The 21579-nt window shown below is 37.7% G+C and overlaps 1 protein-coding gene across 13 annotated transcripts in view; it reads right to left on the reverse strand.

The window, feature by feature from the left end:
• The window catches only part of LOC143233698 (extracellular sulfatase Sulf-1-like), a 112908-nt gene that overhangs the window by 36991 nt on the left and 54338 nt on the right, over positions 1-21579 (reverse strand). The window contains exon 1 of one of the 13 annotated variants that reach the window (XM_076470216.1): positions 10971-11422. The exons of the other annotated variants lie outside the window; for them this stretch is intronic. The gene's annotated coding sequence lies outside the window, so the exon portion shown is untranslated. Of the gene's footprint in view, positions 1-10970; positions 11423-21579 lie in introns of those variants that run through there. 13 annotated transcript variants of the gene reach the window in all.

Raw genomic sequence — 21579 nt, forward strand, 5'->3', positions numbered from 1 at the left:
GGATTGGGAGCTCATCAGAGTGCAGAGTAGGTCGGATTGCTGAGGGGATACTAGGATATGAGATTTTGTGTCTGTTTTTCTTGCCAATGCCCTTTGTATTGACCAGACAAAATAGCAGTCAGTTGTGTGGTCCATCGGTTCTCGCCAGGTCATGGAAATTCCGAAAGGTAAACCCTTACGTTTCCCTTTTGTCCAGTCACGCAGCATTTCCTCGCAGTTATGACACACAATATGTGGGGCCCATTTCTTGTCTTGGTCACCAAGAGCAAGTCCAAAGTACGCTTTATAAGCACGCCTCAGAAATGATGTTATATTACGCCTTTGACGAATAAGCGTGAAGCATCCACAAATATAACAGAAAGCGTCCGGCTTGTTCTCACATTGACGTCTCCTTGTAGCCATGATCAGATCTGAAACAAAATCTAAACAATTTTAATATCTCTGTTGATAACATAAACGTGTAAGTAATTAACACGTTTCCTGCGATGGGACCCACCGGTGTCCCACTATTGTCTTACCTTTAACTAAGTTGCAGGCAAGAGACAAGTGTAACGACAACCTCACGTTATCATAGCTCATGCAGCACTGAAGCTGACAGATGTACAAGAGCATCGCAGCAGTTGCCGGTTTGCCAATATAGGCATCGCAGGAAACGTGTTAATTTGACCACAAACGGCTAGAATGAAAAAACTTAAAATTGCATTAAAACTAGAGCATGTAGAGCTGAACCGTTTTCATATTTGAATTTAGCAGGTCACAAAGGGTAAGAATAAGTAAAAAAATCTTATGCAACTGAGATTTCGAAAAAATTTGTTGACCTGTGTAATTTTCTAGGTTATATTTCATAGATCAGCGTTATACGTGTTACAGTACAATAGAAATATAATTTTATTACAGTTCGTTTCATTATTTTAAATATTTTACAGTTAAAAATACGTGTATTATACCCACTATAACACGTTATGTCCATATCACAGGTATGACAAGCTGAAAAATATATTTAAATCTGACCATCATTTTGTGGCGTAATTAGTATATTTGTTTATAGAGATTGAATCAATTATAAACAAGATGGTGCCCGACTAGCGCACATCGGCCTACAGGCAGAACTCGGACATTGTGCCCAGTTTATATTGCGAGATATCTAAGGGTCAGGAGATTCCCACAAATTACTTGGTTGGTTGATTTGGCGTTTTATGGCACAAAGCAGCTAGGCTATCTGCGCCAAACATCCGGTAAAATGTTAAAATAAATTTAGTAAAATTCATAAAAGAAAATTAAAGTAAAACAAAAACAAAAATAGCATAAAATCAATATTTACATTGAGTCTACAACGTTAAGAGAAAAAACTGCAGTAATTCCAATTGTCAAGGACTTTCTGTAGCATAACTGTAATAATCATAACTCGCCAGTCCTGGTTCCGAGTTATTTGACGTTATGACCATTTTCAAAAAGTAAAGTAATAAAAATTTTAAAAGGCTTGTAGCAAAAGTTTATTTAATGTTACGGCCATTTTATAATTTTAAATCTAACTATATGGACTGATTCTTAAAAGTGAAAATCACATTAAAAAAGGTGTGTAAATTAAAAAACTTTAATGGCATTAAAAAGATTAATGGCCTTTATAAAACTAAAAATATTTCCAAGGTGGACAGTGTCACCATCATCAATAACACTAACATTATGGACAAACCTTGGGACATAACATGTTTAAAATGGTGCCGTCGTTGAGAGTCGTAACAACGGCAAGAAAGTAAAATGTGACTGTGACTTGAATGTTACACAGACGACGCACTGGTGCATCAGTTCCAGATAAAAGAAAACGATGAATTAAAAAACTGTGACCAATGCGTAGTCTAGTTAGAACGACTTCCTCTTTCAGATCCTTACGGAAGCATGATGGACAAAGTCCAGTATAGGGTTTTATTTGAAAAAGATTGTTTTCGCGTTGCCCACTCCAAGTGGACTACCAGCTAGCACGAAGTCGAGCCTTGAATACAGGACCATAGTCCATATATGGAACAGGCACAGCGGTGATAGGGGCCAGAGCAGGTACATTTAGCTGCAGTGTCTGCGAGCTCGTTCCCACGAATACTAACGTGGCCCGGTATCCAGAAAAACTGGATAGAAGTAGATATTAATGAAATGGTTTTGAATATCTGCGAGAACAGGGTATTAATTAACGTAGAGCGATTCCAGGGCCAGTGGAGAACTAAGCGTGTCAGTATAAATAGTGCAGTTTGGGTACTGCTTAGTTTCTATGTGATCTAGGGCAAGAGAAATGGCGCACAGTTCAGCAGTAAACACATAAGCTGTAGAGAGGATTCTGCACGCAACCACCGAACCACAACAAACCATGGCAGAGCCCACACAGTCACCTGATTTCGAACCATCTGTATGAATAAGAATGGAAGGATGGTTCGATAGATGTTCAGCAAATAGCAGACAATATTTCCAATCAGGAGTGTCTGCTTTTCTCAGATGACTTAAAGATAGGTCATATTTGGGGACTGTAAGAAGACATGGTGGGATGGGCTGACTAGTGGATACGGCAACGCTATTCAAGGACAGACCCAATTCATCCAATTTCACCTGGATACGAAGGCCAAAAGGAGCAATGGCAGATCATCTGTTCTAAAAAAGTATGGCCCATCGAGGAAGGAAAACAACCCCAGGTGGTATGTTTTGGTAAGGAACGAAGTTTCGAAGCATACAGTAAAGACAGCTGCAAACGGCAGAGGTGTAAAGAAGATTCATGAGACTATGTATAAACTCTGAACTGGGGAAGTGTGGAAAGCCCCAGTGCAGAACCAAAGTCCTTGATGATGAATGGGGTCCAGCATCTTTAAGGCCAAGGGTCTGGCAAAGCCAATGACCAGTGACCCACAGACGAGTTTTGATCGAATAAGAGCACAATATATCGTTAGCATAAAACATCGATCTGCTCCCCAAGTAGTGAAAGAGAGGACACGGAGGATGTTCAGTGCTCTTGTACATTTGACCCGTAGCTGCTTGATGTGTGGTATAAAGGTCAGCTTTTGGTCAAAGATAAGCCCCAAGAACTTTGTGCCAGGGACCACAGGCAGCACAACTTCACCAATACGGAGTTCAGGATCAGGGTGAAAACCCCGTTGGCAGCAAAAGTGCACGCAAACGGATTAAGTGAGAGAAGTTAAAGCCATTTGCTGTGGTCCACTTCAGCAAACGATTGAGGGCAATCTGTAGCTGCCCCTCAATATACCTCATGTTCGACGACTGACATGAGATGCGAAAGTCGTCAACATAGAGCCCGTTTCAAACAGTGAAAGGGAGTTGTTCAGTGATGGCATTAATTTTTTATACTGAAAAGTGACACTCAAAATACAGCCCTAAGGGACTCCAAGTTCCTGTAGAAAAGAACGGGAAAGTGTCGAACCCACACGTACTTGGAATTTCCTTCCATTAAAAAAATGTTAATAAAATGGGCAAATGGCCATGTAACTCATATATATGGAAATCCCGCAAAATGCCATACTTCCATGTTGTATCATAAGCCTTCTCAATGTCAAAGAATATTGATACAAGATGTATCAATTTGAGAAAGGCTTCTCTGATTGACGTTTCAAGTCGAATCAGATGGTCCACGGTGGAGAGCTGTGGTCGGAACACACACGGAGGGGGGGGGGGCGAGAGGAGGTTGTTTGATTCGAGGAATAAAACAAGATGAACATTAACCATCCTCTATAAGGTCTTACAGAGACAGCTCGTCAAAGCAATTGGACAGTAGTTTAAAGGAATCTGGTGATTTTTCCCAGGCTGAGAGAAAAGTAGGACAATAGCCTGGTGCCAGGTATCAGAAAAAACATTTTGCTGTTAGATACGGTTAAAAACAATCAAAATAATAGCAAAAGAAGCATGAGATAGATGGCGCAGCATTTCATAGTGTACATCATCAGGTCCAACTGATGTACTGCCAGATCGATGAAGGGCCAGTTTGAATTCTACCAGTGAAAAAGGGCGATTATAGTCATAGGGACAATCAGGTCGAAAGGAAAGAGGTGATCATTCTGCCCGAGTCTTGATGGCTAAGAAGGTGGAGGAAGAAGCAGAAGTGCTAGATACTCGGCAAAAGCTTTCACCTAGAGTATTGGCGATACTCCGGGTATCAGCAAATTCCTGGCTCTCAGAGAGCAAGATCGAAAGGGGGATAATAATATTGCCCACTGACCTTTCGAATCTTATCCCATATGACTTTGGAACTGGTGGTAGAAGATATGCTGGTTGTGAATTTAATCCAAGATTCCTTCTGGTTTTGACGTCTTACCCACCGAGCACGTGCACGGGCCCGCTGAAAAACGATGCGGTTCAAGAGTGTGGGATATCTACAGAAAGTATCCCAGGCCTGTTTCTGAGCCTTTCGTGCCATTTGGCAGGCAGGATTCCGCCACGGATAAGAATATCGTGGAAAATGTGTCGAGGGTTTAGGAATACATTGAGCAGCTGCTTGTATAATACAGTCAGTTACTGCTACCACACAGTCGTCTGTTGATGGCTTACAGACGATGGCAGGATCAAATTCTGCGAGAGAAGTGAAAGAGGGCCAGTTTGCGTGTTTCAGCTTCCATCGGGGTACACAGGTCGGGTGGCATCGACCACGGCCAGTCTCTCTCAAACGTATAGAAATATGATCACTGACTAGTGGATTATTGTCAACCCTCCACAAAAAATGGGAGAATAGTGAAGGAGAGCAAATTGAGAGATCAATAGCAGTAAAAGGATGAACTAGGTGCATGAAAATAAGTAGAACTGGTATTGAAAAGAGAAATGTTGTGATCAGAGAGTATACACTCTACGGAGAGACCCTTTCCACCAATATCACCATTTTCCCAGAGGGGATGATGTCCATTGAAGTCTCCCAGGATTAAAAAGGAAGACGGCAACTGTTTAATGTGAGCATCAAGGTCTGATTGATCATAGGTCTCTCCAGGCGACAGGTAGAGAAAACAAACAGTGATTGTATGACCCAAGGAAACACGGATGGCTACAGCCTCCAAGGGTGTGTCGAGTAGCAAAGAGAGGGTGGGCACATGCTGATGAACCAACAGTGCCACCCTTCCATGCATTCGTCCATCACATAGGCTGTCATTTCTGTACAAAGAAAACCGCCGAAAGGTGACTGTATCAGCAGGTTTCAGAAATGTTTCCTGTAAGGAAAGACATACATGATGATAGGAAGCCATCAGTGTTTTAATGTCATCCAGATTAGAACGTAAACCTCGACAGTTCAATTGTATCAAGGTGGCAATTTTTATTTATGTGTAGACAAGTTGGGTGAAGAACCTTTCTGTTTACGAGCACGTCTTTTTTATTCATGGTCTTTAGTTGAGGGAGGTCTGTCAACCTCCATGGATCCAGCCCTGGGTCGATTGGGCAGGTCTTGCTGTTGGAAGAGGATTCCAGACACTGAGAACGTGAACGAATGATCGTTTTGCATCTTGGGGTGGTAGAAGATGTATCTGAGGAAATGCCCATACCCGGAACCAAAGCAAGTGGATCTTTGGATTTGTTGGAATGTATGCAAGGGAAAAAGATGGGTGTTGAAGTTGATTAATCAACTTTAATCATGGAGGTCAAAAGAATTTGTTTTGATAACGATTCTTTTGGAGGCACAGAGAGATCCATCTGCAGTCCTTCTGTTGTAGTGGAACGAAGTGCAGCGACATATGTCCGAGATGAGGTGGTGGACAAACTTTTGAGCCTCAGGATAATTAATTTCATGAATCGTTTTCAAATGCTGCACCCCTTTTCTTCCAACCATTTAGAGCAAGAACGAAAGTAGGACGGGTGAGAGCCATTGCAATTGATGCAATGAGGGTCCACTTAAACTCGCAGGCCACCGGAACGAGCACACGTCAAGGAACCACGACATGACGTCTTTGAATGACCGAATTGCTAACACTGGAAACCTTGAGTGAAGAAACCAGCGAGAATCTCTGACTCGGAGATGTTCTTCAAATCCCTCTCAACTAACTCCTCGTGATGAATTCAAAGTAGCATGAGGTGTAACCTCAATAGGTATATCCCCAATTGCCTTTGAATGCAGGAGGAGTTCACTGTGTTAAGATGAGGGTGTTTCCACCAATGTGTCACAGATCAAAGATTCTTTACTGATTTTGGAGAGCCAGCAAGTCCCTCTAGTCCCTTATGAATGAAAAAGGGAGACATTTGCTCTATAAAGGTTTGTCTGAAAGAGAATGTACGATAAGAAAGAGGTATAACAGGTGTTATATACGTTGAAGATTGTTGATCAGAATCTAAGACGTGGTCGTTTACCTATGGACAGTTCTTCTACTCTTTAGCACTAAAGTTTTTATTTGGAGGATCCATAATAAAAAAGGAATATTTCGGTGCCCACTGACCCCACCCACCAGGAAGCCTTACGAGGGGACGCACTACAATGTCAAACAAGGACACTGCAGCAACGCCAGGGTTTCGTGAGCACAATACCCAAACACCAGCAGATACAATGTCCACAACACCTGTTGAGAACATCTAACACTGATACTTGGTTGATCCTAGCTCAAGGGGGCCCACCCCAAGGCCGCCCATCTACAGGCATTCAAGGCCAAAAGGTGTGTTAGGGTTGGATCCCTCAACCACCAGAATCCTCTCTACCCCTTCACGGTCGTCATGCACAGTAAACACGTGGGTGGATGTTTAGATCCCAGAGGAGGTAAACTGAAAGAACAGAAGTACCTTCCTTGGGAGGTCCCCCTCATCACGTACAGGAATCCACACCGAGGGGCAAATTACTTAACAAATTTCAGTTCCAGAGATTCAACAGTGAATATTTTCAAATGGCTGGAAGAAAAAAATCCGGTCAAAAAATATTGGGCAAGCAACATAACCTATTTGCACTCGCGTGAAATCTAGCCCTAGATTAACACTAACTCTTAAGTTTTGATTAAAGCGATTACAAATTTTGGCGAAAGCCACCAATGAGATATTTTAGCATAAGGAAATGATCACAAAGAATAATTGTACACGAGTACAACTGAAGTGACAATTTCAGATGATGATGTGGGTCTTGAGGTAGATGGATTATCGTCATCACAATTAAAGCTGCTTGCGAGATTTTTGTTGGAACCATAATGTTGCCCTGTACGAATACTTCCATCATAAACGTAGAAGGGCCCTTTCTAAAGCAAAAATCTGAAATAAAATGGACCACTGTTGTGAAGTAGTACAGGGAAGAGGGGATATTTTAAAAATAGTGAAATATATCCCAAATGTTTCTAATGTATTTGTCGCCCCAGTATGATGACACAGAACACAGGCTTGACAGAAGTCTAAAAAAAGAAAGATTATGGAAGCAGCGCTAAAAATAGCTTTCGCACCGAAATCAGCGAATCAGCTATAAATAAACCGATAAAAATAATGTTACAGGAGAATGTGTCTGGTGAAGTAAAAAAATCTTTTGGGTAGTTAGGTACTTACTAAGGGCACAAGCGCTGTTGACCAGTGTATAATTGTCCTTAAGATGTGTACTGCATGGAAAAACAGACTATAACAGTTCTTTAATTGCACAGACCAAAGGGAACTACGAATGATATTTGACGAATTAGGCATAGATACGAAGATTTCGAACAGTACAAATGAACCTTTTGTTTGTCATATAGAATACAGCTTTGAAGCAAAACTGTCAGAGAGATTACACTATAAAAATATTTGGTGATGAGCACGTGGGTGTTCAACGTAGTTGTTCTAGATAAAACCAGCGCATGTATTGTTTGTTTTTAATGTCTCATGAAGGTACTTTTTTCTCCGAGAAAATATATAAAGAAATTAATGCATGGATGCCTAAACTTGAGAGAAATGGTAGGAAATAAAATAAGAAAAGAAATTAATTGGGGTTATACCCTGGGCGGGAAAGTGAACTACTTCCACGAATTCATTTGGCGTCAAACGTCCATGTTTATCACTGGCGGGATTTAATTGTCTGTCTGGCAATAATAACAAAGTCATAAGGTGTAGCAACCAGCACTCTTGCTACATCCCTTAAAGAAGCAAACAATTCTTCCAGCAACTATCTTTCTGAACATTAAATGAGGTCACGCTCACCTCACTGTTCTTAAAAACATCTAACACTGACCGCCCTGGAGACACACCGAGGGGGCATCGAAGTTAAAAGAACTCAAAGCATCGTAAAATGTGTAAAGTTTGCGACACGAATAAGTCTGGCACTTCGTTCTAGATGTTAAAAGGGTATCGTAATTATCGTTTTTAATGAACCAAAGTACAGCAAATAGAAGTACGAAAAAGCTTAGTGAATGTACTTCTGATGAAGTACAGAGAAGATGAATAATACGCTATTTTGTTGTTGGTGGTTTTGTTTGCAATGAGACAGCGTTGTTTATGCTGAGTTGCATAAAAATGGTTTACAAAAAAAATTAGAAGCGGCTCATACTCTCGAAATAAAAATGGTTTACAAATAATGGTCAAAGGTTTAAAAGGATCATTATTTAATTGCTGATGAACTGATTTTGAATGAAAACAAATAAAGATTCCCACGAAACTTGACTATCTCAAGAAAATACTTAACTGTTTTGCAGGACATCCAAAAGGGATAAACAGCATTTGATGTGCACCTTAAAAAGTTTTAATCCTACTTGCCACCAATCAAAACAAACATCTCATTCAGCTTACACGCTACTCCTCATATTGTCAGCAACAGAAGTCACTGCAGGAAATCTTTTGGAAAACTAAACACCCTTATAACACGTATACAAAATTCATTAAACACCAAAAAAAAAACCTTTATGTTCATGAAGAGTAGCCTTCTTCACAACTGAATAACGAAGAGATGATAGCTGGATTTTCAGCATCTTTTTTCATAGTTGGAAAAGCTCTTTACCGGATTCGGTGCTATTCCGCAGTTGCTTTTTTCATTCAAATTTTTTGCACCCTCTTTTAGTGCCTTAAATTTTTAAAAACTGAAAATAAGTAAGCGCCTATAAGATTAGAGGAGTTACCTGGCAAGAACTATTGTGCTGGTTAGTCACTGTTGTATAAAAGGAAGAAATGACTATTCGTTTAGTACGTATTTGAAATGTATTGTAGACGAAATCACAGGCTGCCCTAGAAAAGACCCAAAGGAAAATAATAGGATTAATTAAAGACGTACAAACACATATCAAGCGAACATTTTATACGATCGTGAACAGATCCCGATCGACATGCTTACGGAAGAGCGAAAATAACCCTCGTGTAGCTTTGTGCAAAAATTTAAAAACAGCTTATGAAAGTCCAAAATTTAAAAGAGTTGTTACATGATATGAAAAAAATCGCTCCAAAACACAAGTAAATATAAAAGAAATAAAACACGAACAAAAATCAAAACTTCTAGAACAAAAGGAATGGGGCAACGTATCGGAACCTAAACAATTCTGGCAACATATAAAAAAGGTTCACAACGTGTGAAAATAACACGAAAATAACCAACATCTGAACACAATATCACTATAACACACACGAACATAAGTAATGCTGAAACCTTTAAACGACACTTAGGTTCATAGTGCTTTCAAAACTGGATCTCTGATAGGAAATACGCACGACATAAAAATGGTGGCAAGGAAAACGACTGAACAAAAACCTTTGGAAGTACTTGAAGTACCAACAAACAGTGTTTACCCTACAGTGAAGTTTGAATATCGCTCAAAGCTACACGGGGGCTATCTATACTAGCCGTCTCTAATTTTGCAGTGCAAGACTAGAGGAAGGCAGCTAGTCATCACTACTCACCGCAAACTCCTGGGCTACTCTTTTACTAACGAGTAGTGCGATTTACCGTCACAGTATAACGTTCCACGGCTGAAATAGCGAGCATGTTTGGTGCGACGGGGATTCGAACCCGCGACCCTTAGATTACGAGTCAAGAGCCCTAAGCATCTGGTCATGCTGGGCCTCCTGTAAGAATATAACTTCATATAGTTAATGTTATAACTAGCATTCTACTCTGTCGACAAAGTTCCCCGAACATGGAATCACGTCATTTATTATACTTTGCGCAGACTGTCACTGTACATGAAATACTTTTAACGTAATGACCTCCGCTTCCCTTTCTTCCCGTTGGAAACGGAGTTACTCAATCGAAGCCCATACACAGCGCCAAAAAACCAAGCGCACGGTCTCATTTATACATGGAATCAGGGTTTCAAAACTTTGACAAATAAACGAAATATTATTCCTAATGATATAAAATCATACGCAACCATAATTTTTGCGAAAAAAACGGGTTTGTAATACCAGGCTTTCTCAAGTTATAAAAGCTAAAAATGTAATTATCATCACCAAGGTGAAAATGTGTTCACCCATACGAGGTATGGTTTCATTAAAAAAAACAAAAACAAAAAAAAAACATACAGGGTTATAATTTTAACCTAGATTTGGACTATATTATTACTAGTTATACTTGCAGTATGCAATACGGATGAGAAATACATTCATTTTAATGGTAAATAAACGGTTGTACAATGTTCACACAACGTATAAGGCACCTCTGAAATATTCATCGTGCCAAAGCAAATCGTCTCCGAATAATTCTTAACACTAAATACAGCGGAAGATTTTGAACTTTCAGTTTCTTATACGACTATTTTATGCCTCAAATTTTTTAAGCTCTTCTAAAAATAGAAGTTTAGCACACGTGTAAGACAATCTCTGAAATCGTAATGTTATGTATAAAAATAAAAAAAAATGTCTAAAACCATATCTCCTCACACAAATAAACGCACAATGTTCTTTGAAACCATAGAACACGTAAAATGTACAAGTCTGGGAATACTTTATATGTAATTATGATACGGAGTGACCATTTTTAGTTTACAAGTCATTTTTCTATAACATAATCGACTTTATCGTTCTCTCTGCAGAACAGAGACGAAGACACGCTATCATAACACTAGGCTTCAAATACACGAATCACTCACTTTTGTTATTCGCCTGTGAACAGTAGTCTCTGTATCCGAAATAGCGTAATCGCTCGCGAATAATTTGAAAACATTTATTACGATGTGTTTACTTAAACAATCACTCGTTACAAACGGTCGTCTCCGTCCTTCAAACTTGTCACTTGTGTGTAGAGTTGTCTTAACCAATATCCTCTAACCATATACGTCGTTAGTCGTGAAAAAACACATACAATTTCAAATTTAAGAACATTTTCAGAAAATAAGAGCTATTTATGTCATGCCATCAAGTACCTGTACTTTTCGACATTATATAAAAATCATATAACTGAGATGGCAATTTTTATAATAACTGGAATACAAGGATTCAGTAAAAACCAGTTATAATAACTGTTCTTATTAACTACGACACATAAATCCTGTTGCGTAAATACAACCTCAACATGTAATGTTCACGAATGAGCTCCAACACTGGTTTGATTCACACAGAACGTGCTGCAACCATGGCAACCAGAGCAGCTGATCTAAGTGCCACTTTCCACTTCCTAAACGTTTCCAATCTCGACACAGAAGTAAAGTACTACAGTTTGATAACGTTACTACACTATCTTTTACTAAACAGGACGTAGATGGTCGCCCCCACGCAATGCTTTAATTCTTCGTTCGATAAGTCGTTTATATACACAGTTACGGTAATATTAAACCGTGGATTTATACAAAGCCTGATAAGATCATGTTGAGCAAAATATACTTAACAATTAGAGTATTTTCTGGAGAACAAACTCAGATCAACTCCGAAGAGTTAACTAATATTACATTCTGTTGACTCTACTGATTATTTCGAATTTAACTTTAAAGGAAAAGGAGGTTTGGATTTCACGTTATTTAATCTTACTACACTTTACATAACGACTATAAACACTTATCGAAGTTCATAACACCCACACAGATAGTTTTAGTGCTCACGAACAATACATAAAAAGTTCAACTTCCAACTAATGGAATACCATGATTATAATAGTATAGTTTAACAGCAGCTAACGTCTAAAACACACACTGCTACTGATGTCGTGTTGTTACCTATAAAACTGACCTAAACTACCATAATTTATCTTTCATTTTTCTAGACATTGTCACGATATATACATATACACTGACATCATAAAGCCTTCAACACATTTATGTGCAAAACAATAAGAACACGTATGTACCGGGTTGAAGACCGAAAATATCGTTACGAGCAAAAGTGGAAAATTGTTGAATTTGATCGATTCTAATTAGGTTCTAGTTTATTTTTTATTGATTTGTTGTAACATTTTGTACTCGTAACCAATTTGGAATGCAAGACTGGATTTATTATCTTACGACTTACTTTTCTCAGTTCTTATCTGGATAGTTTTATTCAGTTAGATATTCTTACTAATAAATGCAATCACACACACACATACACATTTAGTTGTACATAAACATCAAGATTCATCTGTGGATACGAATAAAATAAATCCTGGAATATCAGACAACTGTATTATACGTTCGTACATTTGTAAAATATATGTATTCAATTTCGATTATTTACGTTTATTAAAATATGGTATGTGTACGTTTTTGTTATAAATATTTAGTAAAATTGTGTCTAATAATGGCTTTTGAAGTCACGAAACCGATAGAAGAAAATAATTAAGGAGATGAAAACAGAACATCCCGATATTCCAGTTTTCTTATACTACACTGTCAGTGTTTACTGGGATGAGCAGCGAGACTGTCCATGAAACCATTATACTTTAAATCCAGCAAGAAGAATGATAGACTGAACTTTGTTTTGTACATGAAAAAACACTACTGTTATCACTGTGCGAACAAAGTCGAGCAGTTCACAATGTCCAAACAAAGATGAATTAGGATAATGCAACAAGAACTAGTTCCAAATCTTTATTTAACTATGGAAGAAACGAATGAAGCAAACTTATGATGCAGAAGTTACATGCTTATAAACACAGGCCTGCGATAGTTCTACTGTCTTGATATTTTTCCCGTTATATAATAATTCCTGTAAGCTGAATCCGAAAATGATGTCCACTTTCCTACATCACGTATAGATTTTTTACAAAACACCATATGTACTTTCACATAAGCGAATCATTTTTATTGAAATTGGGTCACACTTTGTTATTCATATTATGACGACAACCACTGGCTATAGAGTTGACCAGTGGTTCTTAACCTTGTTGGAAGTACTGAACCCCGGAAGTTTCGTACTTGCATTCACTGAACCCTTCGTAATTGGAAACATAAAATATGATTTTTTTCAAATTCAAAACATAAGTAGATATTTTTTAGTGCACAAAATGAACTATGCATCAGTTGCACACAATATCACTGTGTTCAAAGAACAAAACCAACAAAACATGAATTTCACACAAACATAACTCAATGAATATTTACTGCAAATCAATGTGACTTTTGCTGTTGCCTTTCAGGGACATAAGTTCGGAAATGCGCGGCTTAACCTTGGCAAGTGCCACTCTCACATCATTTTCGCAACAAAGTCTGTTCCTTTTCTTCGTTTTTTGTCTACCATTCTCGAAAAGTATTGCTTGCAAAGATACGTTGTAACAAACGGCATGAGTATCTCAAAGGCTTTCTTAGCAATAAGAGGGTACGCTACGATTTGGTAACACTAAAACGTTCAGAGCGTTGTTGTTCTGAAAAGTTGCTGTTGAACCTGACTGCTGAAGTTCAATAATTTCGTCGAGGTATTCATCATTGACATCTGCTGTCACAACACTAAACGTGAACGGCTGTCTCACCCATGCTGGATATGACTCTCTGGTGGGGAAGTATCCGTCGAGAGACTTTGCAAGCTCATCTAAGTGCATGGCAATTGCTTGCTTCAATTCCCCAGGTACAGAAATGTCTCCGATTTCAGACACATCTTCGATCTTACTTACACAGTCGTCCAGCAGGGGAAACTTTGCGAAGTTATTCTCTGTTCGTCGTTTCCATAACGGTATCTATTTTTGAAAAGCCTTCAGGTCTTCTCCCGCTTCGATGATGTTGACACCACCGCCCTGCATCTGTTCATTGAGATGATTGAGAGCATTGAAGATATCGGCCATGTACGCCAAAATGAGAATTAACTCAGATTTTTCGAAGTAATCTGCATGACAATGTTGGTGCTTTCGCAAAAACAGGGCTAATTCCACACGCATGGCAAAAACACGATTCAGCACCTTTCCTTAGGATAACCACTGAGCGTTAGAATGGTACAGAAGTACCTCGAATTCAGAGCCCATTTCATTACACAGCTCTTTGAAGATGCGGTGCTTCAGGGCAATATTTCGCACAAAGTTCACACATTTCACTGCAAGTTTTAATACTTCTGCCAGTTTTTAAGACAAGGTTTTTGTTGCCAACACATGCCTGTGCAGAACACAGTGCGTTACAGTAATGTCTGGTGCATCAGCTTTCATCAGCGCACCAAAACTAGTTTCGTTCCACCATGACTGGAGCTCCATCTGAACAAACTGCAGAAACCATATTCCACAAGTTTCTTCACGTCGGCTGCCTTAGTTGTTGTTGTTGTTTTAAGAGGCTTACAAAATAAAAAACATTTTATCTCGTCGTTCTTCACATAGTGCACGAATACAACAAGCTGGTTTAGATTGGAAATGTCGATGGTCTCGTTGAGTTGAAGGCCGAATTTTGCTTGGTTTGAAATCAGATCTGCAACTACTTGAGCCAAGATGTCATCACCCATGTCATCTATTTTGCTGCTGATGGTGTCATTTAAAAGAGGAATTTGGGATAACTTTTTTCAGCAGCTCTTCCCAGCATGCTATTCGCCATCTTCAACGCAGCTGGTTTTCCGAATGCTCCACCAATGGTGTGTGGTTTGCCCTGCTTTGCGATCAAGTGCGCAACTTCGTACGATGCTGTGAGGATCGGTTTGTCGATGGGTACAAAACCGAGAACAGGCAAAGTAGCCTTTTCATCTAACCTGGCTCTCTTTACCTTGAATTCAGCAAGCGTTGTGTTCTTGTATTTCCCATCTCCATGCAGCTTTAGGGAGTGTTCTCTTAGTTTTGCCGGTGCTAGATTAGAATTGCTCAACTTGGCATTGCAAATCATGCATTGAGGACGCTGACTCCCATCATGTTCCGTTATATACGTGAATTCATATTGTACGTATTCGTCCGACCACTGTTTTTGCTCGACATAGTTAGTATGAAGGGATTTAAAGATTAGGGAAAAAATCACAAATGACGCACGATTACTATAGTCACAAGTCGACTGCTAAGCGCACGAAGTTCCCTGCAGCACAGATATTAAGGCCAAGTGATGTGACGTGATCAGCCGCAGCCAATGATGGCCAAGTGGAGCATGAGGTCACGAATCATATGAGTGGAGTGAACGAAACGGACACACACAGTGCGAGTGTCTTGACCTCCGCCGAACCCCTCGGGTTCGATTGAACCCAGGTTAAGAACCACTGCTCTAGACCAATCGCGACGCGAGTCTTATCGACCGTTCTAGAACTCAAACAGAATAATAAATATTCATTATGGCAAATGAAATACGAGTTAACCGTTCATTCATCTAGATTTGTAAAAAAACATCCTTACGAAATAGCGGAATTATAGAAAATCCGTTAATAAAACCATAATTTTTACAAAATGTAAATTCTAATGCCTGTGTTATTTCAGTTAAAAAATTACACGTCTCAACGCCAAAGGTTTCATGCATGTAAACACCCATTTCGTTAATAAATTAAATGAATACCCGTCGAAACTGATTACACAAATGTCAGATAACACACAAAGACAACTGACAGCGTTTCTGAAAATTATTTAAAGTATATCACAGTTAATGAAAGCAGTTTTATTTCTTTCAGAACTACACTCTGGCGTTGCATACCTAACGTATAATGTCCTTTTTATCATAAAGTTATTCCATTAAAAAAATAAATAAACTTCACGCACGTGTTCACATCGTGATCTAAACAATATTTTTCTTACAGTAACTTTCTCGTCATTTGTTAGACTTTCAACCTACTCGGCAAATAAAATGAGGTTGTGCGTGTGTCTGACCATTATCCAAGTGAATTTAGTACCCTACTAACACTTCTACCATACGTATATAGCACGCAACTGATTCTCTTGACAACGCCCTCTACAAATAAAAAGAAAACTACAAGCCTTAATTAAGAGGCGTTTCTGCCTTCTTGCAATCGTTCGATGCAATGGTTTCATTTGCAATTTTCAAAGTCAACCTTAACCGTTACTTTGACAACGCACTACAAGAGTTGATTTCAAGAAGTTCTATTATATTATCTGTCTGGCTACTGTGATTAATCCAATTTAGATATCAGAAACAAACTATCTGCCATTTTATTCTGAATTCTGTAAAATAAACTATAGTTTTGGGCGTTGTTCAAATACACAACACTGCAGAATATGAAATACCTATGTAACAAACCAATATAAATATACGAGTTATCGTATTAGATTTTTTCATAAAATAAACTGTAGTTTAACATAATTAAAAGAATAGTGTAGAATATTATGTAAAAGTAAGTTCTCTTCCACGGACATCGATTTCGGATGACAATTAAAATGACATCAGCAAAAGGAAGTTTCAGGTACGACATGTGATGCGACCAATTCAGACAGAAGGCAACGTAACCCAGTGTTTCGTGAATGTTTTTTTACCTATTTAGTCAACTTCAGGCTGTATAATTAGCTTTTTGTGGCTCTTAGTAATTCGACCAGTCTCACGTGGTCCAGCAGTTTCAGTAAGTTTAGTCAAGGTACTTTTCATTTACTCTTCCTACGAAATGCATTTGTTCCATTTGATTAAAATGAAACAAAAGTCTATGGTAAGCTCTCAATTCCAGCACTTATTGTACTGTTACTGTCTATTTCGTAAATCAAGATTAGTAGAAATTGTTAATTTAAAAAGGGAGAATATAGACTGTCAAAAAAGTACAGACACAAGTTGAATCAAAATGAAAGATTGCATTGTGAAGCCTAAACACAACCAGGGACTCAAAAAGCTACAAATCCCTATTTTAACTTCATTAAAATTCACAAGCATTCTAGATGTGTAATCAAAACAACGTAGAAACTATTTCCAGTCTTGTTTGTTTACTTTGATTCAACTTGTTTCTGCATGTTTTTCATGATCCCTAGACCCTCCCCCTTTTTAAGTCAACAATTTTTAATTATCTTGCTTAAGTTATGCCAATTTTCAACGGAAAACTACAAAGAAACAGAAAACTCGAATAACAACAGCCAACAGCAAAGTCGGTAATGTTACGTGATAATTTTCAATCCATGCACTAGAAAATGTAAAAGCTGTAATTTCCAACTAATGCGCGCGCTAGGAAAACACCAGATTTTTTTTTTTTTTTTTTTGAATGGCAAAATTATCTTAGAAAATTTCCCACCACAACAAAATTTAGGAGGTCGAAAAACAAAAGTGCTTCAGTTTGTTTTTGCAAAATGCCTATACGATCTTACATTATACTAGTTGTCACTTACAATAATTTTACATGGGGAAGGCAAACAGTCAGCAGTAGAACTCCAGTCTTTATCTTGTATGTTGGCTTTGTCAATGGACAGCAATGGTCAAATACAAACTTAGAGAAAGACACAACCCCATTAAGACATTTTCTTGAAATAGCGCTTTAAATAAAGCTTCGTGCCTTCTCAAATAATTATTTATCGAGCTATGTGCCATACATTTCGTGTAAACATACGTTTAAGACGCGTCTAGTACAAACGAAATCGCTCACATCATCTCTGTTGTATATTTATAACAAAGTAAATCAACTTTTAAATTAGTCGTGAATATTCCCTTGTTTCATATAGTATATGTCCGATTTCTCCAAGTTCGTTCCATTGGCTGTGGCTTCACAAGATAGTAGACAGGGACAATGGGAATAAATTTGTTTAACAATCGTGAAAACATTTTGCGTATTACCAATGTTTGGACGGTCTTAACTATACACAGGAAAAATTAAGTGTCGTCTCAAGAATACGTCTGCTATCTAAGGTCATTTTTGCCTGAATGTTCTATTGGAGAATCCCTTTACGAACCACTGTCACAGAACATAAAATCAAAAACTAAACTGCAGGTTAGGTTCCAAATAATTATTCTAGACATTATCTTTCTTGAACACCCACGAAAGTCACGTGTTTCTGCGTCGAGTCCTTTACAGTTGTACAATATAAAGTATCTATTAAATATTTATTATAAGCACAAGCGGTAATGAACTCCTAGTGTTCTTGACCTTGAGTTTGATCTTGTGGCTTTTCATCTTCGTGGCTAATTATTATCATCATTAAATTCTGTAGTAACAACAGCCAAACCACACACAACTTCGTATAAACCTAAAATATGAGCTAAGTGTTTGTAAGCATGTGCACTGCTACTTTTCCTAGGAGGAATTTTAACGTACATGTACCAAAAATCTCATCGCCGTCTGTACTGTGTGTGTGTGTGTGTGTGTGTGTGTGTGTTACAGCAAAGCCGCAACGGGCTATCTCTACCAAGTTCACCGAGGTGCCATCTGTACTGAAGTGAATAAAATTGTGGTGTTTCAATAAAACTCGAAGTATTTTAAATCATTTACTTGTTAAAACACTTGAGATATTGACTGGCAAAAAAATTATTGGAGGTAAAGACCCAAAGTAAATAGAATACTTCAATTTATTTACAGGATACATTCCGATATACCTTTCAATTAAACTGTCGTGCTGAATATTCATTATATGAAGAAATCCAAACAAAGCAAGTTTTTATCAAAAATATTTAATTATTAAAACCCAATTTTTCTTTGTTGAAATCATAAAATCAAACAGTGAATAACAAATTATAGAACAGGCTGCAATAAATATTTTTGTATACACGATTACGTCATTATTTGCATAGACCCGTCTTCTATTACTCGGTGAAAAACTAACAAAAATCTATTTAACCTGTTAGTCTTTGCCTCTCCATTAATTACTGGTTTTTCCAACTTTCTAGCTCATAGCAACATTACTGCATTCTAAAGGGAAAACATGTCGATACACAAAACACTATTAATAACATTCTGTCCAATATAATTCCTACAATAAGTTAAATAAACGTAGGCCCCTCATCAAACTGTTGATTCTCTGTATTTCAGGTAATCATGTCTTAAACGTGAACAAAAACTTCAAAATGACGTGCGATCACGTGTAGTAGATAAGCCGCTAAACACAGTACACAAAGGAGTAAGGGTGTAACTTTATTTTAAAGAATTACGTTAACCGTAAGTACGGTGAAATAAGACACTTTAAAGAGATAAATAACATCTTTGACCATTTTAAAGCTTTATGCATCATTAGAAGAGCAACAACTATACGGTACTGGACAGAAACACCATTTTAGTATAATTAACAAGCGTTTTTATTGATAAAATGTGTGGCAATGTTCCTTACAGACGTTGATGTAAGTAATTAGGGTGAGGAATTTTTAAACTACAGAGAAGGGTGGTAGCTCGGGATCCATGGTTTACGTTAACAAATCGCTGGTTTGTGCTACAATTTTACTTGAATATACAGAAGAAATAGTAATACATATTTCACAAGTAATGTTCAGAGATTTTACTGTCAAGTAACAAAAAATCAATATTTCAGTTACTTCCGTTTCAAGAATCTGAGTACTAAAGGTTGCTATAATTGTGATTTACAAAACTCTTTCGCTTACAGGTTTTAATCGGTCCATGAAAATATTCATTAAAGCTATTGAGTTCTAACGCTTAGCCACCTTTCGACGTTTAAACCGCAATGTTTAAGAATAAAAAACTTATTCAGCTGAAAACAAAGATTAGAACACAGACTGTCGATCCCGGTATTCGGAACTAATGCAGTTTCCGTCGAAATCAAATTTGTGGATTAATCAAAATAAAATTTGTGTATGTAATTAAAGTAACTTTTTATACTCTAGAATATTTGGAAATAAAAACAAGCTACAGAAGTTTTATTAAGCAACATGTAAGTAATAAAGTACGTATTTTTTTACATAAAAATTTAAAATTACTGGGGAATGTAACGTCATAGCAGTGAAAATAATAAATTTAGGTTAATTTAACGTGTCTTTAAGTTTAAATTAATGTAAATAAAAATAAGTACGAAAATACTGAAGGTTTTTGTAAGTTAGACTAATAAGGCCACAGAAATAATATACCGTGTCCTAAATTAAACTTTTCACTTAAAAACATTGTTAGGCCTACTACTACTGTTGTTCTTGCTGAATTATCAACTAGGTGTACATCCGCAGGGTCCCCGAAAGCGTTCTGTTTCAATAACAAGTGAAACCATAACGAAAAAAAAAAAAAAATCTTGATTTTGAAGTTTGTACGTCATGCTGTATTGTAGCCTAGAGAACATAATTATCTTCCTTATTCCTGGCATTCCCACGCTTTGATAACGTCACGACAGTACAAACCGAAATGTCAAATGTCCCGTAAGTAACATTATTTTTAGTGTCGACTGACTGACTGACTTGCAGACAACACATTACTGTATCATTGTGCAAATGGTTAAAATATGCAACCCATCCCGGCGACTTTCAGCCTCCTTTCGGGGAAATAAGGAAATATTACACACACACACACACACTATATAAATATTTAATAGAAATTGGCGAACAAAACTTTATGATTTAGTTTCGACTACCTACTACCAACTGTTTTTATGATTAAATAAATATTCACAAGAAACTGGCCTGTTTGGAAGTCGCAAAGCCAAGACCTTTAATGTATTACGCCTACTTTAAGAAATAAGTGGGCAAGCAAGCTAAACAAAAGGATATGCAAGTGACTTTTCTTTAGCTCATTTATTCTGTTCAAGACAAAAGTTCTTGAAAGAGAATGTCTGATAAAACGAAAGACTTCACACTAACGCACCCTAACTTACTACTTTTCTCACGGCAAAATATTATTTCATGTCAGCAGGCAGTAAATTGTGGAATTATGGAAAAATTGATCCCTTACTATCGTGCCACAACTAAGATCGTTTGCGTGCGGCTTGGCTACGACGACTTCTGATATATGCAACAAAACATACCTTCAGAAAAACGATTCTCTTTCGTGCATTTTACGATTATTTTGTTTCCTTTTCCTACAGACATGAAAGTTCACTACTCTTAACAACACGAAATAAATATCAAAAACATTAAACGTTCATATCTTTTGCATAAGACACAGGAAAATGTGTACATATAATAACCAGCAGCAGTAGCGCCGTGTGCGGTTTTAAATATCATAAATTATGGGTCGTCTACATATCTCAGAAAAATTGAAAAATGCGCGTTAGATAGATTCCGCAATCCTTTTAAAAAAATTACACTTGAAATAACTCAAAAGAGTCCTTTGAACATAAAGATTAAATTGTAACAATACAATTAGGGGACCAGACACTAAGATCTATAAAAATTATTGTAGTTTGGCGCAGCTACACGATAAGCTATTCGCGCTCTGTCCATAACGGGTATTCGAATCCCAGATTTAGGCGTTGCAAATCCAAAAACATACAGCTGACCCACTGGAGGAGATTAAACTAATGCCCAGGCTATCAATACTAAAACGATATATGTAATGAGT

The sequence above is a fragment of the Tachypleus tridentatus genome, chromosome 12 (genome assembly GCF_004210375.1).
Source record: "Tachypleus tridentatus isolate NWPU-2018 chromosome 12, ASM421037v1, whole genome shotgun sequence".
Lineage (NCBI taxonomy): Eukaryota > Metazoa > Arthropoda > Merostomata > Xiphosura > Limulidae > Tachypleus > Tachypleus tridentatus.